This window comes from Ornithorhynchus anatinus, chromosome 8 (assembly GCF_004115215.2).
Source record: "Ornithorhynchus anatinus isolate Pmale09 chromosome 8, mOrnAna1.pri.v4, whole genome shotgun sequence".
Lineage (NCBI taxonomy): Eukaryota > Metazoa > Chordata > Mammalia > Monotremata > Ornithorhynchidae > Ornithorhynchus > Ornithorhynchus anatinus.
The window spans coordinates 17,985,090-18,006,647 of record NC_041735.1 but is presented as its reverse complement, the minus strand read 5'-3'; the positions used below and the strand labels follow the sequence as shown (position 1 = coordinate 18,006,647).

Below are 21,558 nucleotides of genomic sequence, written 5' to 3'. Positions count from 1 at the left end.
TTAATGCTTTTCTTTTTCTTCCTGTCCTTTCATTTTCCTCTCGATCTTAAGTTGTTGAATCCTTCATACTAAGAGTCAGAGGAATATTTTGTTTTGCTCAGTGTTAGATGTCACACCAGCTGCAGAAAAAAAAATGATGTCAAGCTTCCCATCTTTTCTTTTTAAAATGTTTACTCTCTTTAATGCTATGTAATTTAGAAGCTGATGGATTCTCCCCTGGCTGGATTTTTTTTCTAATAATTTTCATTAATAGAATCTGCTTTGGGTGATTGGGAAACATAGAAAACACACGAAGGATTTTTTTTTAATTTCAAGAATGAAAAGCTCAAATAAAAAGGAGATTGTTGAAAAAGATCCTGTTTATTTTATCCTAAAATTTTTAAAAATAACATTGGCATTTAGCTGCTTCTGCTAGAGCCGGGATGGGAACTGTAACTGCTCCCTGGTCTGCGCCAATCTTTTCTCTATCTAAATCACTATGTTTTCCAAGTATTTTTCTATTGGAAGACAAAAATCTGACTTCTTAACAGGCAACAGCAGCTTCAGAAGCCATATCAAGGACCCATACATCAACTGAACCCTGCTCCCTTATCGGAAACCTTTACTTATTGTTAAATTGATATTACAGCGGGACTAGAGAGAAAGACTATTGTGAATTAGCCTCGAATCACAGTCCTTTGACTGTAATTGTTTGTTATATGATTGTCTTTTCGATGGTAATAGGAAGGGACCCTGACAGTGTGACAAACTCTGTGTTCTTTCGTATCACAGTTAGCCAAGAGATAAAATACCACTTCATTTAGGGTTTACCAGGGATGGAAGAGGTGAGGGGCAGTAACTCCAACAGAAATCAGAGCCAAAACAAAAGTCGAAATGAAATATCAGTTCCACTGGGGTCCATTCGGTATAAAGGAAACTGGCTTTACTCCTCATTTTAGTTTCTCATATTTGGGGTACCCCCAGATTTGTGCTAGTCTGTTCATAGATGAGATCTCCCATTTCAAGATAAATGTTTCTAAGTCTAGAGAAGCTCTCATTTCTGTTTTCTCTCTCTCCTTTCCCCACCAACCCCCCACCCCACCCCATCTCAGCATATTTCCCCTCCCCCCATCTTCAGCTAAAAATTCCTAACAGGCTTGAGTCAGTGCTGCCCTCTGCCGGCTCTAACGCTCCTTGGCAAGCGGGAGGAAAGTGGGCTGAACTGGGACGGTGTCAGCTCCTGTCAGCATCATGGTTCCAGTTGCCATGGCAATAGGAGATGGGGAGGGGTGGGGGTTCTGCAGCAGAGGCCTTCTGGAAGGGAAGGAACTGCAGAGGTGCAGCTCAATTCCTCTTTGCTTTGCAGGAGGACGAAGAAGAGGGGCCACCGTGAGGGAAGAGACCGGGGAGTCAGAAGGAACTCTCCCCCAGGGCCAGGACTCCCACCCCCTCTCTATAGAATATGTAAATTTGTCTAATAAATCCCAGTGAGGACACAATAGTTAATCCTGGATGACGTTTTTGGGTGGGGGGGGAGGGAGAATAGGCAGGGCATGAGAGACCCTAGAAGGTGGTATAGGAAAAAGGAGCCACACACAACTTCTCTCCTCCAGAGATGGCCGCTTCTGGGACCAGGCCTGTCGCCCGATGACTGTGGGCAGCATTAATAACACTATTTATATTGCTACAACCTAGGCTTACCAGGGACATAATTAGCAACCCCATTAATTCCACCTAGGCTTAGGCTTCCTAATTAGATTACTTCAGACTTCTTTCTGAGCAATATTTCTACTATTATGCATCTGTAGCAGTGTAAACCCTTGTGCTTCACTACTATCAGGACTCACTTCAAAAATAATTAAGTGCCTTTTGGAAATGACTTGTGCGCTCAACAAAGCATAGTCACACTGTCACGCTGCACCAGGAAAGACGCATTTAGGAACAAGTCAGGGAAGGATGCAGCTAGGTGCACGGGAGGGCTTGGGCTGCAGCCATTTCCAGCAGAGGAACTGAGGGTTTTCGCAAAGAAACCAACTGCGGCAATCTTCATGCTGGGAAAGGGACAGTTATTGAGTCAAGATTTCTCTGGAGGTCAGAATGGAATAACTCGCCACAGTATTCCTTCCATCAGTTTTCTGCTCTAGCTTTATATTAAGCCCATCTTCAGAACGGTGAGGACAGCAATTGCTCTTATTTAACAGTCATTCCTTCATGGAGGCAAACCCTTAAAAACGAGATTTCTGAAGGATAATTCAGAGTTAAAGCAAAACTGGGACTGGGGAAAAAAAAATCACCCAAAATAATCTTTTGATATTTTTCCTCCAGGCTAACAATAATCATAGTCGAGACTATTTTTAAAAACAAAAGCACTGGTGATGGTCTAACTTGCTGTATTTAAAACCAAAGCGAGAAGAAATACCCGCCTATTTCCACCGCTACAAATCTAACTCCAACCTGCCGAATTGGGGTGACTAGATATAGGAGCCTGCCATCATGCAGTGTGATTAGTATGCAACGCACATCCAGCTGGAGGAGGGACACATATCCCGGCATGCACCTGGGCCCAAATTGCAGACCACTGCTAGTGCTGCAGTGGCCATCTGGTTTGAAAACAACAGGCCAAACAGTTTAAGGATAACGTCATAAAATCCACCATTGCTGAGAGGGGAGGGGAGGAAGGAGAGAGAAGGGAATGCAGAAATACCAGCAAGAAAGATAGAGAGAGGAAAAAATGGTTTGTTTTGGATCTGCTCCATGGTAGGGATTTTAAAAAGCAAAATACCTTTACATCAGCATGGTTCCACATAGAAGTACAATAATATAACGCTGCCTCAAGAGTTAATGCTTCTAATAAGGTGAAACTTAGCTACCGATAGGATGGTTTGCACGTTTATCTCCTCAGCAATGAGATTTTCATTGTGGAAAACACCAGCTGCTGGCATCTTTCATTGACTGCATCATGCAACATGAAGGTTTGCAAGGGTTTTCCCTCATAAATTAGAATCCCCCAGCTGTTTCATTCTACATAAAATCTCTTATATTTCTTCACGTATTGCTTTATATAAACAAACATGAGAGCAGCTCATTCTAAATAAAGTTATTTGTCTATGTAAATTAATATATCATTCTCTCCTGAAATATAGAGTTATTTGTCTCTTGAGAAATCAAGTTAAAGACTGACATACTATACCCATATTCATTTGCATATGCAGATATGTCTAATTATTCAACTTGCAATTAAAGGCTTGTGTGTCAGCAAATGAGACTAATTAGATACATTTATCTATGATAATCAGCTTTATTACAAACAAAATAGATTCCCCTTTACAGGGAAGCGTTACACTTTGGTTGGAGGCTGCTGGTCAAGAAAGAGGTGAATCTGGAAATGATGGCTCAAACTCACCTGGCTGATCCACACTGACACAAAATAATGGTGAATTGTGGTCAATTTAAGAGGCAGAATCAAGGGAATAATTACGTGCCTTCATCACCTTTTGGGATTTGTTTAAATGGTATTTGTGTGTCTTTTTCTGGAATCTAAATCCTCTTATAAGGGCAAAGCACTTTCCACTCTCCTGGGTTACCTGAATCAGGCTGGGAAGAGGACAACTCAGCTAAGGGCCCAAGGAGGGACTATGCAATGCCAGCAAACTCAGGCCCAGAACAGATATTTGTTTCCACTATTCGTTCAGGTTTATGCTCAGTTTATGCCATACCACTTCAAATTTAAAGAGAAATCACTACCAATTCTAAAATTTATACACAATGATCTTGTTGGCAATATACAACCCTTCTTAAAATACAATCCAAGTCAGTCAAGAGATTCTCTAACAGGATTGGATAAAGCTGCTTACCTTCCTCTCCCAGAGACATCTTTAGAGAAGCTGAACAACACCTGATGGGGCTAGCTCCTTGACTGACTGCACTCAAGGTGAGATTCAGAGAGGAAGGAATTCTAGGATTGAGGATTTTTCTTCTGAACTTGTTTTTTGTGGGATTTTTTTCAGTCTATTTGAGTTCTGCACACAGGCATGGGACTCACTGAGTTTGTTTCTATCTGAGTTTATAGCCTGAGCAGACCAGGGCACTGCAATGCCTTGAGTCAGATGAAGGAACTGGTGAGCTCTTGAAGTTAGAGATGTTTGCAGTTCAGGTATGGAAGGTAATTATAAGGAGAGCTATATTCAGCCCATTTTTATGAACCAGGGTCAACAGAGTCCCTGAATTCATTCCTGTGTCTCTCTTGGTCAAATGCTTCATACTTTTGCCCATTGGGGTATGACATCCCCCTTTAAATGTGGGGCTGATCATCAGATACACTGATTACCAGTCAGGGAATTTAAATCTGAATTCCAAACAGCCACATGCCCTAGTATTAGACTCCTGGAGTACAAAGCCACCTACAGGAGCACCATAGCACAATAATCAATATTATGGTACTTTGTTAAGTACTTACTATATGCTGAGCACTGTTCTAAGCACTGAGCCCTGTTCAGTACCCCCAAGAAACCTATAAGATCTGTATAGGTGCATCTAGGAAAATACTCTACCACACATCCCTGTTCTAACAAGGCACCCCCTACAGTCTCTCAAACAAGGAAAGATACCCATCACGAAAACAAAAATATGAAGAACATGAAAGGGGGAGAATATGCCATGAATTTGATTTCATATGAGGCTGAAGTTATGCTCCTTCATATGTAATCCACGCAGCTGGGGTTTTAAGGAATGAATGATTGAAGACATTGGTTAGCTCCATCGTATATTTAAAATGCAATTTAGATATTTTCTATGCACTGAAATTCTCTCAACTCTGACCAAGTATTTGAAGGATGAGTTTCCAGCTTTATTGAAGTAAAATCTGTAGCCTAATTCCATTATCTTTTTGAAGTAAAATAATCTGAGAGGAGCAGTACCACAGATGGTAGGGAAAGGTGATACTATCAATTGAGTTAATTATATACCCATCACATAAAATAGCATTAATAGCATAATCATTTTTCACTAAATAGGATATGTGAATTTTTGCAGTTGCCTGCTGACAAGAAATTACTTTAAAGTTCCTGTATCTCAAAAGCTACTCACTTTAGGACAACACACACCAAACTGTGGTCTCTATTAACCATTTTATGTCTGCTTCAAATAGACAAGGAAACTTTTTTTTTCCTGGACAAGTGCTGCACTACTCAGGATAATGTTTCTCAAAACTCTTTGCAGTGAAGTGAACAATCAAGTTTAACCTTAAAAAGGGTTACTGAGAAACAGTGGAAGGAATGTGCTTCATATTCTATCAAGATGCTGGGGTTCCTTGGCTCCCTTTCTTCTCCTTCCCTCATTTCCCCTATTCATTTTCTTTGTTTGGTGTCTCGCTGCTTCCTAGTAGAGAACTCAAAATTTCCTTTTAAAAGAGGAGACTGGGGAAACTAGGATGGCGGCTTTGGCCCAGAGTTCTAGGTTGAGCCGGGGCAAAGGCATTACATGATGAAATAAATATCAGTATTTTGTAAAAAGACATGGGAAAAGGAAAAGAGCGGCTGCTAGTGCTTTAAATTAAATGCTGCATCAGCCAGTCCCTCTGGAGTTGATAGAAATCTAATTAGTCAGACAATCTGGCACCAAATGTCCTAATTTCCTCAATCCATGTGGGATTTGAGTGCTCTCTTATTCACTGCAGTTCTAAATTTCAGCCCATGCCTTTGTAACCTTTCTCGTTTCCCACATAGACCTGGGATTGGATAGAAGGTGATTCCTATCAAAACCCTAATTGTTTTTCATAAACCTTTAATTAATTAGACTCAGGATCATGAAAGGCACTTAAAATATTAACAATTTGTTTATAGAACTGAATGTAAATCATCCCTGGTTTCTCACTGACACAAATATTAAAGTTTGTGAGAAGGCACAAATTTACCACACTAGGAGTGGAATGAAGGTAGAAGTCACAACTCCATCCCATAATCTTTATGCAGCAATACCCATTCCAATCAGCTGGGGTTTTCCCTTCCCTTTAGGGTCTCAGAGTCACTGGGGAAAAGCAAAACATTCATGACCAGAAATTTGAATTTTTTTTCTTATCCTTAGCTTGCCCTGGGCTAATTCTTTTATAGTACTTGTTAAGCTCTTACTATGTGTCAGGCACTGTACTAAGGACTGGGATTGATGCAAGCTAATCAGATTGGACACAGTCCATGTTCCACAAAGGGCTCACAGTCAATCCCCATTTTACAGATGAGGTAACTAAGGCACTGAGAAGTTAAGTGACTTCCCCAAGGTCACACAGCAGTCAAGTGGCAGAGCTGGGATTAAAACCCAGGTCCTTCTGACACCCAGGCCTATGCTCTATCCCATAGGCCATGCTGTTTCTCAGTTTGACAATGCAGAGCTTTGGGGTTGGGACATTACTCTTTAATATGCTACCCAACATTGGTATTGCAATACCAATTTGGTATTTGGTTTTGCAATTTGAAAGTCCCATTAGGGAGTAAGAAGATTTACCTCGAACTTTCCTGATTTCATAGTTTTAAACTGAGGTTTGTCACTTGTGGCATGGTTTTGTAGGTACCTTATTGTCCATTTTTGTTTTTTTCAGAGAGAGATTAAAAAAGATTGAAACTAAAACAGAAAATCCCACAGAAGTCCCCTTTTAATCTGCAGCTTGTACATACAGATATAACAGTTTTCTACGCCTCTCTGACCTGCTCTGACAAACCATTCTATTAGAGAGACTTAATCCCCAGATTATCCTCATAATAGTTTTTATGACTCGTTTTAGAGATGGGACAGTTTATTAAATCCATGTATGTTTACAGGGTTTGCAAATCATGAAGAACTGACATACTACCATGTCTGCTTCAACTCTAGGCATACAGAACCACTAGAACTTTACGAATCATATGCATATTTGCTCTCTACAAAATGAGGTCCTCATCAAAATAATTTTCAAAATAAATGGGCTCCTTTTTAACTTTTCTTTTCACTCTTGGGAAGGTATTGATACAGTCAAGAAGATCCTTAATGGATCCCGCTTCTCTTTTTAAAAAACTCTCTGATCCTGAAAAACTATTGCAACTTTCCAAATCCAGGGTCCTATGTGCAGCAGATTAGTAGCTGACTTCTATTCTTGCAGGGAAACTCATCAATCAAGATCCCAGATTTCCTCTGGAAGGGAACCAGATTCAAAGCAGACAATATCACCTAGACAACCCAGACCAGTGGTTTCATCCATGGGGAAAGGGAAAAGGCTGAAAAATAGACAATTTTGTTCTCTCCTTGATGTAGGAAGTTGGGTTCTGTTTTAAGCTTAAACTGATTTTATTATCAGGAAAAACACCTGAAAATTTTCATTTAGAGAAGGAATATAAAATTGTGAATGTATTATGTAGGAAAACTTCACAGGCAGAAACTTGGTATTTTGGATCTTAGGGGGATTTAAGATGATTGTCTACATTTCATCAATGTCCCTTCAAATAGGGTCTCAACGCAGGTGGGAAGAAGGGAAAGCTGGATTCACCCAAAGGCACAAAGTAGATCTCCCCTAAACCATGATTTAAGCAGCAGTTTTTCTTTTGTATTGTCACATGTCCTTATTGGGTCAGACCAATGTTCCATCCATCCCAGAATTCAGTCTCTAACAGTGACACCTGGATGGTTGGGGGAAACCATGCAATACTTATCCTTGACATTCATTATAATGTTTAGAAATGGATCATTTAATATTCCTTCTTTTCCCCCAGTAATCTGTTATCTACATATTATCATCTCCTTCTTCCTCCTATCCATAAATTATTTTAGTATCTTTTTTTCCCACTAGACTATAAACTTCTTGAAGGCAGGGACCATGTCTACTAACTATTGTAACTCTCTCTCAAGAACTTAGTATAATGCTGTGCATACAGTGGGGGCTCAAATACTATTAATGGTTGCCCATTTATCTTGAATCTGTTGCCTACACAAGCTGCCATTGCTATGAATTCTATAAGCTATTTTTAATGGCATTTGTTAAGTGCTTACATATATGTAACGCACTGTACTAAGTCCTGGGATAGAGACAAGATAGGTTGGACACAGTTCATGTCCCACTTGGGCCTCACAGTCTTAATCCCCATTTTACAAATGAGATAACTGAGGGACAAAGAAGTCAAGTGATTTGCCCAATGTCACAGCAGATGAGTAGTGAAGCTGGGGTTAGATCTTAGATGTTTCTGACTCCCAGGCCCATGGTTAATCCACTAGACCACACTGCTTCTCTATCCTTGCCACTTGCTGTGTGAATGTGCTCCCTACTGTTTGTTTTGTATCTCTAAACCTGAGAGCATGTTCCCTCTCCTTGATATTGTAGGAATGAACTATAATTTTATGTTCTATTCTCTCTATATATGCCCTTCATGGCTTCATAAGTTTTATCATGTCATAGACATGTCAATGTCAATCCATGTAAACATACATGGATTTAATAAACTGTCCCATCTCTAACATACAAACTTTTATCAAATGATAGCACATGATTCATTCAATAGTATTTATTGAGTGCTTACTATGTGCAGAGCACTGTATTAAGTGCTTGAAATTTGGGGTTAGGTAGAGAGACCTGGAAGAGACCTTAACCTGCTTCTTGGCAGGGTCACAGTAAATCAACCCAAACATTAAAAGGAGAAAATCCCTTTTCATACTCACTGAGAGGCACAGATATTGAAAAAAAAATAAAGTGCAACTGAATATCTATGAAAGACCTCAACAAGAAGGCCCAGTCCTCAGAAATGGAGCAGAAAGCAGCTAGCAATATTTCAGTCAACCACAAGAATCAGCCTTTCATGAACCTTGCTTTAAATCCTCAAAGTCTATGGTCCCTCAAGGCCTTCAGATAATGTCTAGTTTACCCAGAGTGCATGCCTGTGAGCTGTTTTATGGATTGCAGATCATTTTTAACTTGCTTCTTCTAGAAGGTAGCTGCTAATTAGATAGAAGCTCTATAATGGAAAGATCAGCCTCTGCTTCTTGAAAGGCTTTTAATAAACCCTGCTCTGTTTAAACTAAGTAGCAGGGTTCAAAGTGGGGGGGGGGGGAGGCAGGAGGAGCAGGGATTCTTAAACATAAAATGCTTGGTGGTCCCAAGTGCTATTTTCTCTTATACCTCAGAACTTGAACAACTTACTAAATAATAGGCAGTGGTTTCCTCCTTCCATAGACTACAATTTATTTCCTAAGTAGCATGTCCTAGTGGATAGAACATGGATCTATTAGTTACAAGTACTTGGGTTCTAATCCCAGCTCTGTCACTTGTCTGCTGTGTGACCTTGGGCAAGTCACTTCACTTATCTGTGCCTGTTACCTCATCTGTAAAAGGGGTTTTAAGACTGTGAGCCCCATATGGGACATGGACTGTATCCAACCTGATTATCTTGTATCTACCCCAGTGTTTAGTACAGTAACTGGAACATAGTAAGTGCTAACATGCTTTTTTTAAAAAAATAGTATCATCAACTCTGTATCTGGACAGTATCTTCAGCGCCTTTCTGAAGAGAACCCTCCTCTTCCAGGAGCCATTCCTTAATTAACTCCCACCATCCCAGTCATTGAATTTACACTATTACCCTTTTACCTGTTACAAGTTTAGCAATTTCTATCCATTTGCCCCTCCCATTCACTGTAAGTGCCTCACGACCTGATACTGTGTCTTCTACTTTTGTTAGGTGTGCCTAAGACTCTAGTAGAGTGCTCTGAATGGTTATATGATATAGGCAAGAATTGCCTAAGGTACATTTGGTTCAAGCACACAGAATGACAATGAAGTCATATGGAAATTGATTCAATCCTCCAAGATCTAGGAGGGGACACAGAGTTAACACAGATCCTGCTTCAAATGTGGGCTGGGGGCTTTTAAATTTTTAACTACCACCTCCTCCACCACTCTTTGCCCTTAGGCAGTTCCTTACCTTGTATACTGTCTGAGGCCTCTAGTGAGAGAACAGCTGATACAACCAGAGCTAAAACAATTGATAACCAACCAGCCAGAAATAACCCTTCCCACTAAAGAACCCCAAACATTACAATGGTTTTCTGTGAATCTGGGCCAAGCACTACCTGATTTATTGTGAACTACCATCCAAGGCTGTATAGCATCATTAATGGGGAAAGCAGTGCTCTCGACATCCCAAGTGATTGGTAATCTATTCTATTTTAAAAGAGCTCCAAAATAGGAAATTTCAATACCTCAGATTGCCTGAATTTCAAAAAAATATGTATCTAAGAATTTATCTTCCTACACTCTCTTTCATTATTCTCTAGGATTCATTATTTCTCTTTACAAATAGTGTCTAGAAAATTAAGAAACATTGATAGTACACGATGGGATCCTCAGGTAAAAGATGTCAGGGAAATTCCTGTAATATTTGACACAGAGTATTTTTTGCTAGGTCTTAAGGAGATTAAGTAGTTCAAGATATCACTGGTAAATCACAAATCAAGCTAGTGCCTCTAACAACATAAATTGATGCTGAAGATAGTTCTATGCCATTATGTAGAGAAAATATCCTTTCTCCAGGTTAAGAAATTTAAAGGCTTCAGCAGTAGAAAATAAAATTCCAGCAAAACACCCCGTGCTCACCATCTACTAGTCCTGGATCACAATGGAATTTTCTAAAAAGCTGAAACATCTATAAACTTAAAACTGCAAAATGGTTGTGATTACATCTGTTAGGAAACAAGATGTTATTTTAATGGAAAGTAAGGAATGATTATTTTAAGTGAATAAGAGTAAGAAATTCCCTTCAGAAGTAAAAAGATGCATTTAAAACAAATCTACAAATAATTATAAGCCACCTCAGGCTCTCTGCTGGATGCTTCTGCAAACATATAACCAGAAAGATCTTTTCTGTCAGCATTGGTGATATCTACTCACATCCTATTTCATTTTTATTTCAATTTCATATTTATTCCCAAGAACTCCTCAAGGAGGAGTGTGGCTAAACCAGATGGTGTAGGTTAGTAGCTTATGTAGTTATGTGCAAAGTTGTCTCTGGCCTACTTCCAATCAAATGGACTTCACAAACTATAATGTTGACTTTAGGATAGTATTCTTTGATAAGTAAATTTAGGGAGATAAAGGACAAGTGGTTATTCATAAATTTTTTATTTTAATTTGATTGTATTTCTGTAAAGATTATTCCTTTTTCCAATAATTTATCAATCCACTTCAGAAGAGTTGAAGAGTGCCTGACACCTAAAGATGTAAGGCAAGGTAGATATCTGTTTCCCTCCATTTTGAAATTTTTACATTAAATCTGTTAGCTTGCATTCAATTCCATTTTGGCATTTTTAATCATTATTATTATTCATCCATTTGTTCCCAGGGAATTTTTGAATATTCTTTATATCCCATCCCCCCAATTTAGTACTGCCTGGTCCAACTCCCTTCATGAATCATAGAGCCTCAAGCTGGGATTGCTATGGGGCTTGGAGGGGGAAGGAAGGAGAGGATAATTTATGCAGTCATCTTCCCAGATCAAAAGGTTGTATCATTTGGAAAATTACCTTTGCTCTCTGGTTCCCAAAGTTATTGAAACTGCAAATCAGGAGAGCATTCTGAGCTACAAATCATCTGTCACAGGTGAAGCTTTTGACTATGACCTTCTAAGGATACTTACTAAACCTGCATATCATGTTAATAGAGTTAAAAGAGAGTAAGGACTGGAACTAGCCTCACTGGGGAAAAAACACTGAGGAAGAGCAACTGGAATGCTTGGAATAGTCTATGTTTTTCAAAATGGTTATCAATCAATGGTATTTATTGAGTGCTTACTATATGCAGATCACTGTATTAAGCATTTAATGGTTCTATTCATTGGGAAATTTAACTGTTTTGTTGTGCTTATAAACTGTCTGTCAGTTGGTCCTTTTCAAGTTGATGGCACAGTACCTGACAAATGATGCACAAGTCTCAGGCCTGAGACCATCTAATAATTCCACCTTAGTTCACTTTGCAAACCGATAGTAATAATAACAATGGTATTTGTTAAGTACTTACTATGTGCCAAGCACCGTTCTAAGCACTAAGGTCCATACAAGATAATCAAATTGTCCCATGTGGGGCTCACAGTCTCATTCTCCATTTTACAGATGAGGTAACTGAGGCACAGAGAAGTGAAATGGCTTGCCCAAAGTGACACAGCAAACAAGTGCCAGAGCCAGGATTAGAATCCATGACCCCTGACTCCGCAGCCCGTGCTCTTTCCACTAAGCCTCACCGTTTCTCTAACAATGACAGTGACCTATGACAGTGAGGTCCTATTGTACATAGTTTTTTTCCAAGCCTGCAGTCCCACACATGCGAAAGATAAATGGAACCTTGATGCTTGCAATCAGACATAAAACCTAGAAGGAACTGCTCTCACCTGGTGATTTGCACATCAAGCCCATCAAGACTATCGGTTCACTGAAAGGAGGTGAGGTCTTTACGCCTGCGAGAATGTTATCTGTGTGATCCTCCTTCTTCCAGAAGATGTGTATTAGTGGAATTTTGCCCTTAATTGTTATCCCGGCTGGAGAAGGGCCAGATTCCTTTCTGAGTTCTAATTTCACTGAGTTCCCTAGTGAAAAGTGTTTAATTTCAGGTAGGTGGATACTGCTATAGGATTGTATTTCCATCAATCAATTAATGGTATTTACTGTGTGCAGAGCACTGCACTAACCATTTGGGAGAGAACAATACAACAAACTTCATAGATACATTCTCTGTTCTCAAAGAGCATATAGTCTAGAGGATGTGGGTGTTTCTAATTCTCCAGTTCAGTTCACCTATCTCTTCACAACTTCACCCAAAGATGAGGAATGCTCAATTATCCCATTCAGTTGCCCCCTGCTTCTGAAAGTTAGGGACAATTAGGGATTTAAGAATAGTAACAACTCTAATTGTGGTATTTGTTAAGAATTTACTATGTGCCAGGCACTAACCCCGAGTTAAATACAAGGTAACTGGATTAGACACAGTCCTGTCCCATTTAGGGTTCACAGTCTCAATCACCATTTTGTAGATGAAGTAATGAGTCACAGAGAAGTTAAGTGACTTGCCTAAAGGCAACAGAGTAAACAAGTGGCAGAGCAGGGCTTAGAACCCAGGTCCTTCTGACTTCCAGACCCATGCTCTATCGACTAAACCACACTTTAGGAAGGGAAACTTAGGGAAGTTTGTACATTCCTACACATTGGGATCAATGTTCAAGAAAGCATCCTATCAGTTTTTCAAAGTGTCCTGTTGCCATCGGCGCAGAGAGAAACCCGGATTTTAAAAAAACAAACACACATACTCATAGCAGCATGGAAGAATAGGAAGAGCTTCAAGGCTTCCAAAACAGTATGTTTCCATGTGTGCCCATAGTGGTCACATCACCTCCACAGCCACACACTAATTACTCTGTTATTGCAGGTGACCCCAAGGCTTTGTCCTGGGTTCCCCTACCCTTCTCATTTATTTTGACTATTCTAGTTAAAAGCTCGACTTGTAACAGCTGAGGGAATTGTTTGTGGAGCTACTGTAGTTGCTTTCTTATTACCTCCAATCTAAAGTGGCCCTGGTACCCATTAGTGATCTGCCCAGGACCACTAAATCTCTAGTGCCAACCCAACTTGGGAAAGATAGAAAATGAGTGTTCCCTCTTACTCCTTGTCTACCCTGGCTCCACTCCCTTTTCTGTTTAGCAGGCAGCAGGGCCTAGTGGAAAGAGCATGGGGCTGGGAGTCAGAGGATGCGGGTTCTAATTCCAACTCCACCACATGTCTGCTATGTGACCTTGGGCAAATCACTCTGTGCCCTCATCTGTAAAATGGGGATTAAGACTATGAGCCCCCTGTGGGACATGGACTGTGTCCAAGCCAACTACCTTGTATCTCCTCCAGCACTTAGAACAGTGCTTGGCACATAAGAAGTGCTTAAATACCACAATTATTATTATTTCACATTCAAAGGAACTAGGCAGCAATATTACCTTGCATTACCACAACTAATAAAACTCACATGATGAAATACCAAACCAACTTTGTGTGCCAACTAAAACCATTTGTATCCAATTGCTTCCCTTCAGGCACAATTAATAAAAGCAGTTTGTGAGAGAGTGCACAAGTTGGTTGGATTTTGCCCCAGAGTTAGTGACATTTGGAATCTTCTGAGACAGCTGCAACTTGAGATAAGTTAGATGATGCATTCAAAATCGGTTTGGTTCGGAAGGTTACATCATTCATAGACCTGGCTCTGAAGTCTCTGTTCAAAATTAAAATAATACACCCCTCTGATTTACATACACTGATTAATATGTTAGAAAGATGGATAGATTTCTATGAAACCTTTCCTGACACAGATATCCATAGTACCAAAAATCACAGGGCTGATTGTGCTCCACTTCTAATCACTTATTAAACTTAAAAGTATTCTTCTACCTTCCTCTTATGACACACCTTTATATGCCTCACACCAGCCTAATAGCTTCCTGTTGTCCTATAAAATCAAGGGTACAGATGTTTCAGATTCTAGCTGGAAGCAGCTGGACATGGAGAGATCCATCAAAGGTTTATTTTCAAGCCTGTTCTGCAGAAAATGGAAAGAATATTGCTGGAAGGGATTAAGAATTTTGGATATAAGGAAGACACCCAACATGAATTCACTGTGTAAGTACAGACACATTCATGACACCTACAAAAACAGACCCCAAATTTTAGGCTCAAATGCCTAAAATTATCCTATGGGGACCTTTATCCTTTGACCCAGATTTTTTTTTCCCCTCCCATAACTCACCAACCCCTTTCCTACATGACTCTTGTTTGTTTCTCTCATAGTTCTTCTTGAGTTCCTCAAAGTAAGAATTTCTGGAGAGAAAGAACACAGGCATCCAAGTTGCCCATGGTCCTGCCTGTGACATTAGGAGAGCTAACAGTCCAGTTCTGTGGGTATTTATTAGAAAGCCTGCAGAAATTTGATTGGAGACTTCCCTTGAGTGGCAGAGTTGAAGGCATACAACTGCCATTTCAGGAATTAGTGATGTATGGGTTAAGCACTGGTGGGTGGGTGAGTTGGGGCGGGTGTCTTTACCTGTGTATGAGAGTGTGTGAGACTGAATGAGTATACGCATGCATATAGAAAGACATAATATAATGTCTTCTGGATGCAGGCTCAAAGCATCTAATTCATTAATCCTTACCACCCCTGTGAAACTTGTGAAATCCTTGAGCCTTCAGTGTTACAAGCCCATTTTCCAGATGCAGAAAATGAGACAAAGAAAAAAGATGGGACTTGCTTATGAGTTCATGAGAATGTGACGAATTAATATTTAGTAAAATCCAGCATGTTTGACTCATCCCAATATGAGGCTTTCACACATGGGTTGGTATTGATTATGTAAATGATATTTTTTCATGTGTGATTTAGCTACAGGATTAATGCATTGCAATCAACACAGTTTAATATGTTACCACTAAATAAGTCAATTACATTATTACTTTCTGTCATTGCAATCATAAGATTTTTATGTTTGATGCTAAATCTGGTAAAACTTTAAATTAGAGTAATTAAATAATTAGCTACAAGATATGACAACCTAACAAAATGATTGCCCTATTTTATTTTAATTTTTTTTGCCTTGACATCACTAGTTTGGCTTTTATTACTCCCCGAGTCTTTGAGGGGCAAAAACAGAGATGTCATCAACTGTGATACCATGCTCAAAAGATAAAAATGCCACAAAGATCCATTTTGACCTTGCCCAGTGGTTTCAATCCTGTCTTAATTTCGGAATTTTGTTGGTTTGACTAAAGGGTGTCTTCCTCTCCTGGAATCATTCCTGCTTTTCTCTGAGGCAATGCATTCACTAATGGCTTTCTTCCCCCCTTTTAACCTTACACTTCAGTGCACTTGTTTAGTATTTTATCTTTGGTTCAGGGCCTTAACTCTTTCTGTATGTTCTTATGAAAAAATAAACCCAAAGCTCTCTACCATATTCGCCTGTGATGAACTATAGGAAAACTACATTTCCATTTCTGCTTGAGGTATACCTGTTTGGAAAGGAATGATGTTAGAGATGTGTGTTTTTTCTTCTTGCTTTTTTTTTTTTTAAAGGAAACTAAAAAAAAATCTCAGCAACATACAGAATTGCAAAAGAAATACATTTGTCACCATTCTGGCGTAGCGGGGCTCGGAAATCAAACAGCAATTTAGATGACGAACCATGATTAAACCTACAACCCCACCCCCTCATGTTCAGCTGCCATTCCTCTCCCATCTCTTATTTTGCTGTTCTTGTTCTCTTTCCTCCTGCCCACCCTACAAAAGGAGACAGCTCTATGGATGGCAAATGATAGATTTTAGTGATTGCTCTATTCTGGGGTTTATAGCTATTTGAGGAAGCATTTGGATTTTAGTTTAATGTGGCACATAAAAATATTTAGGCTCTAAATGATCGAGAAAGCAATATTTATAAAGCTTTTTACACCATCTGTGGCCATATTTTTATTTCAGGTGATTTCTCTTTCAAGGTTGTATGTCAGAAAGAAATGTTGTGGGGCATTATTGAAGGGAAGGCCTCATTTAGAAATAAAAAGAAACAATGTATTTTTTTAATGCAGCCACTTATGTATCATCTAAAGGATGTCTCAATACTTACCTGGTGATTGCTGTGTGTACAAGGCTTTGGGGAGAAATACTGACAGCTGTGGTTTGTTTTCATTTGCAACTCTTTGGTTTAATTTGTGCATCTTTACCCAAGACGTGTTATATAATCTGTGTTTGGGAGAAGAGGGAGTTTGTTGTTCCTGTTCAGGGAAGTGAAAAATCTCTCTCCTTACAAAACCAGAAGCAAAAATAAAAATATTTTGGCAGGATGCATTTTATTTGAAGGTGATAAAAGTATGTAGAATAATATGAGCCCATGAAAATGAATTTTTTTAAAAAAATAATTTTCTAGTAGAGCCATGGATAAATTGTGACAGTATCTGCATCAAAGATCTTCAGAGAAAATGAGGAAGCATTAGGGATAGGGTTTTGAAAATGGATTGGTAGATATCACACTCATTCATGATGCTATCCTGACCCTGATTGCCACAGTGGCAGGAAGGGAATTATACAGCAGCTAGATAAAAGTGAGGTTTTGATTCTAAAGGTTGAGGTCGTTGTAAAGCCCCTCACTCAGTGGATGACCCCACACTATGGTCTTTTTGCTGGCTGGGCCTTTTCATATTTGGCAACAAGTCTATGTACTGTTCAGTTCCACTGGCAGTCTCTTAAGGGCTGTGTGCGAAGTGACATTGGACGCTTATGTAAAATACAAATAAACTAAATGCTCCCGAACTTCTCTCATCTGCTAAAGGCATCAATGGTGGTCAATAATAATAATGATGATGATAACTGTGGTACGTGTTAAATGCTCTTTGCCAAGCCCTGGGATCAGATCAGAGCGAGTGCCACATGGGGCTCACAATCTAACAGAGAGGAAGAACAAATATTTTTATCCCATTTTACAGATGAGGAAACTGAGGCACAAAAGAAGTGAGGTAACTTGCCCAAGGTTACAAAACAGGGAAATGGTGGGGCTGGAAGAGCATGGGCCTGGGAGTCAGAAGGACCTGGGTTCTAATTCCAGATATGCCACTTGTCTGCTGGGTAACCTTTGCAAGTCACTTAACTTCTCTGTGCCTCATTTACCTCATCTGTAAAATGGGGATTAAGACTGTGCATCTGATGTGGGACAGGGAGTGTTTCCAACCCAATTTGCTTGCATTCCTCCCCCCATCACCCTCTCCAGAGCTTAGTACAGTGCCTGGCATGTAGTAAGTGCTTAACAAATACCATCACATCAAGCAATGGGAAAACTGGATTGCACTGTAGGGGAGGGGAGCTAGGGGATAGAGAGTCAGAGTCCTTTGGCAGGGAGGGACAGAAGCAGGAGTATCCAAAACACGTGTGACTAATACCTGGTGTCAGCCAATCAGCAACACCTTTTTATTTCAGTAAACGGAGTGAGAGAGACTATATACATTCATTCATTCAATCGTATTTATTGAGCACTTACTGTGTGCAGAGCACTGTACTAAATGCTTGGGAAGTACAAGTCAGCAACAAATAAAGACAATCCCTGCCCACAAAACAGGGTCATAGTCTAGAAGGGGGGAGACAGACATCAAAACAAGTAAACAGGCATCTGTAGCATCACTATAAATAGAATTGTACATACACATCATTAATAAAAATTAAATTATAATTATAAATATGTATGTAAATACACAAGTGCTGTGGGACGTGGGGATAGAGCAAAGGGGAACAGGAAATTGGGAGGGGAGGGGGAACAGAGGGAAAGGGGGCCTTAGTCTGGGAAGGCTTCCTGGAGGAGGTGAGAATTCAGTAGGACTTTGAAGGGGGGAAGTGTGCTAGTTTGGCAGATTTGAGGAGGGAAGGCATTCCAGGTCAGAAGTAGGATGTGGGCCAGTGACACTTGAGAACGAGGCACAGTGAGAAGGTTAGTACCAGAGGAGCAGAGTGTGCAGGCTGGAATGTAAAAGGAGAGAAGGGAGGTGAGGTAAGAAGGGGCAAGGTGATGGGGAGCTTTGAAGCCAATAGTGAGGACATCTTCAAACGCCTCACATTGTATCTTACATATACCCTGCCCAACCCCAGCAATAGGAAAATCTAACTGAACAGCTAATGCTGAATAAATCCACCTAGGATTGTAGAAATCTAATGCACAGTTAATAACACTATTTAAAATTCTGGCACATTTCTATCATCTCACACTACACACACATAAAATGGATCTCACCTCCTTTTGTCTCACACAACAAGAAATCCAAAACTTCCTAACAAATGTTTGCTGCCTCCTGCATTTTAAAACTAAGTTCATCAGAATTCACTCCTTCACCCAGAGTAGTTTCCTTCTCTCTCTATTCTCTTTCCCCTCCAATAGTCACAGAAGTCTCTGCCCTGTTTTAAAACCCAAGAAGCACTTAAGTTTAGGTTGCACTCTGGCTTCCAGGACATATTACTGCAGGGGTTCATGGGTCTTAAACTTCAGGTCCCAAGTTCAAGAGGACCCATTGGTCATTTGGATTGTGAGTCCCCTGAGGGGCAGGGACCGTGTCTAATTCCCACCTGTGTATTCTCTCCCAGTAAGTGTATTTATTGAGCACTTACTGTGTGTGGAGCACTGTACTGAGTGTTTAGGAAGTACAATTCAGCAATAGAAACAATCCCTGCCCACAACGGGCTTACAGTCTTAAGTGCTTAATAAATCCTGACTACGCCACTTGTCTGTTGTATGATCTTGGACAAATCATTTCACTTCTCTAGGCCTCAGTTACCTCATCTGCAAAATGAGAATTAAGACTGTGAGCCCCATATGGGACATGGACTATGCCCAACCTGATTACCTCGAATCTACCCCAGTGCTTAGAACAGTACTTGGCACATAGTAAGTACTTAATACCATTATTATTAAATACTATTACTACCACCATGATGACATGGAAGCTTCCTGCTGCCATTACAATTATGCACTGCTGGGTTATCTGCTGGAGCGAGAGAGGGAGAGGGGCTTCCCAAGGGCCTTCTCCCCCAAAATCTGCTTTCACTTTTGCAAGGGCAAGCTGCTTCCCACCTGTTCCTTATGTATAGCCTGGTGGGAAAAGGGCACATCACAATAATTCATTAAAGTCCCAACTGAAAATCCTAAGATATTAGGTTCTAGAAAAGAACAATCAAGCTCTGTTGTCCATAGTTGTGACTTCCTTCTCCCCAACCTCTGTCTTGGGCCTAAATGTTTTTTCCTCATCTTCCTCTAGCTTACTAAATTAGAAGGTCTGAGGTTTGTGTTTTCTGCATTTACATTACTTTGGGAAACATTTCTTTATTTCTCTTTATTTGCAAATGTATATTTGGTCTTGAGCAGGCCTGATATATCTGTGATTTCAAAAATATAAAATCAAGAAGTCAATTAAGGATGACTATAAGAGATGGTATGTAAATAGCAATAATGGGAAGAGGAAGCAAGAGGAAGAACAGCATTTATTTCCTGGAAAATATCCAGAAAATTGTGCTTAGTTTATAAACTACAAGGAAATAAATGATTTGGGTTATTTTAAAAAGCCAAGTAAATCTGTCAAATTCCACATAATAGCAAAATTTTATCTTCCATTTTTCAGTAATAATCCAGATTCTCTATTCAATATTATTATTAAGTAAAATGTGTTGATGAGGCACAACAATGAATGGATACTAACAAGTTTCTTCTACAGCATGATGCTAAAAGGACTGAAATTTCCTTGTTTTTGTCAGCAAAGTCAGTCTGATAAAAAAAAAAAAACCCACCAGGGAACAGTTATGGGGAAGAGTAAGATGCAGTTAAAAAGAGTCACTTTCTAGTTACAACTGCACTTAAAAGTGGCATATCAACCAGCTGAGATAACATAGCCTAATTTGAGACCACAACATGCACTTGTTTAAATGTTTTTTTTACTTCCTAGAAAGCTGCTGATCATAACAGAACCCAATTTCTAGCATGTTACAGCCAGCCACAAACTCCACTCCAAATGGCAACACTGAGAGATCCTTGCCCAGCTCTCCATTCTCTCTTCCCGAAGAATCTCTCCCTCACAGACTCAGATGGGAGTCAAAGGCAGGAATGCATTTCCCAGAGACACTATTTGAATAAAATGGGCTCAATAAACCCAGTTCTCCAAATTTCCTACCACTGTGAATGTAAGGTAGAAAATTAGATTTTCTTGCTGGATGGATTTTTTAATTTAAACTGAAAATGAGAAGCTGCAACGAGAAGGTGGCTAGTCCTTTGTCCGAGCACCGGCTAAACAGCCAATCAGTGGTATTTATTGAAGGCTTACTGTGTAAAGAGCACTATACTAAGTGCTTGGGAGACTACAATATATCAGATACATTCCCTGCCCACAACAAGCTTAGAGTCTAGAGGACTCTCAACTCTCAATTATCTGGAGAAAATGGCAGTATGTGGATCACTGTAAACCCAAAATAAATCAATAGGCCTTATTTTCACCAACATACTCTCCATCTAAATTACAAAATCTTACCCCTGAGTATTTCACAAGAAACAAAATGGCCAAGTTTGACTTTTATTTACTTTCCAAATAAGGGTCCTGAACAATAAAAGGCATCGATTGAGCACTACTACTGGAAAGATGACCAGCAGGATTTTCAGGCATAACAGCGGGGATCATAGCAGTGATGAGGGGAGTAGAGCAGAGGCAGGACCAGGCCAGAGCAGAGAGGCAAGCAGCCAAACATGGGTCTCTGCTGCTGTCACCATTGCTCCTGCCACTTGGGCAGATGACCCGCAGAGCTTCCATATCCGCCAGCTTCGACTGGCTGCAAGTGAGGCAGCAACAGTGAAAATCCCAGGGAGCGGCTCACAGTGGTGGGGGCAATAATATAGGCTGTGGAGGTAGCAAAAGTTGCATTCATTGGACGTTCTTTGCTCTTACCCGCTGCTGTCCACTCCATGCCAAAGATGACCATTTTGTTAAGTCTCTATGTGGATCTGTCATACCTGCTTGTGAGTGTTCTGCTTTTCTGATGCTCTC

General features: G+C 40.0%; 1 long non-coding RNA gene across 1 annotated transcript in view; it reads right to left on the bottom strand.

Moving 5' to 3' along the window:
• LOC120638580 overlaps positions 1–21,558 on the bottom strand; it is a 72,954-nt gene that overhangs the window by 24,650 nt on the left and 26,746 nt on the right. The window lies entirely within an intron of this gene.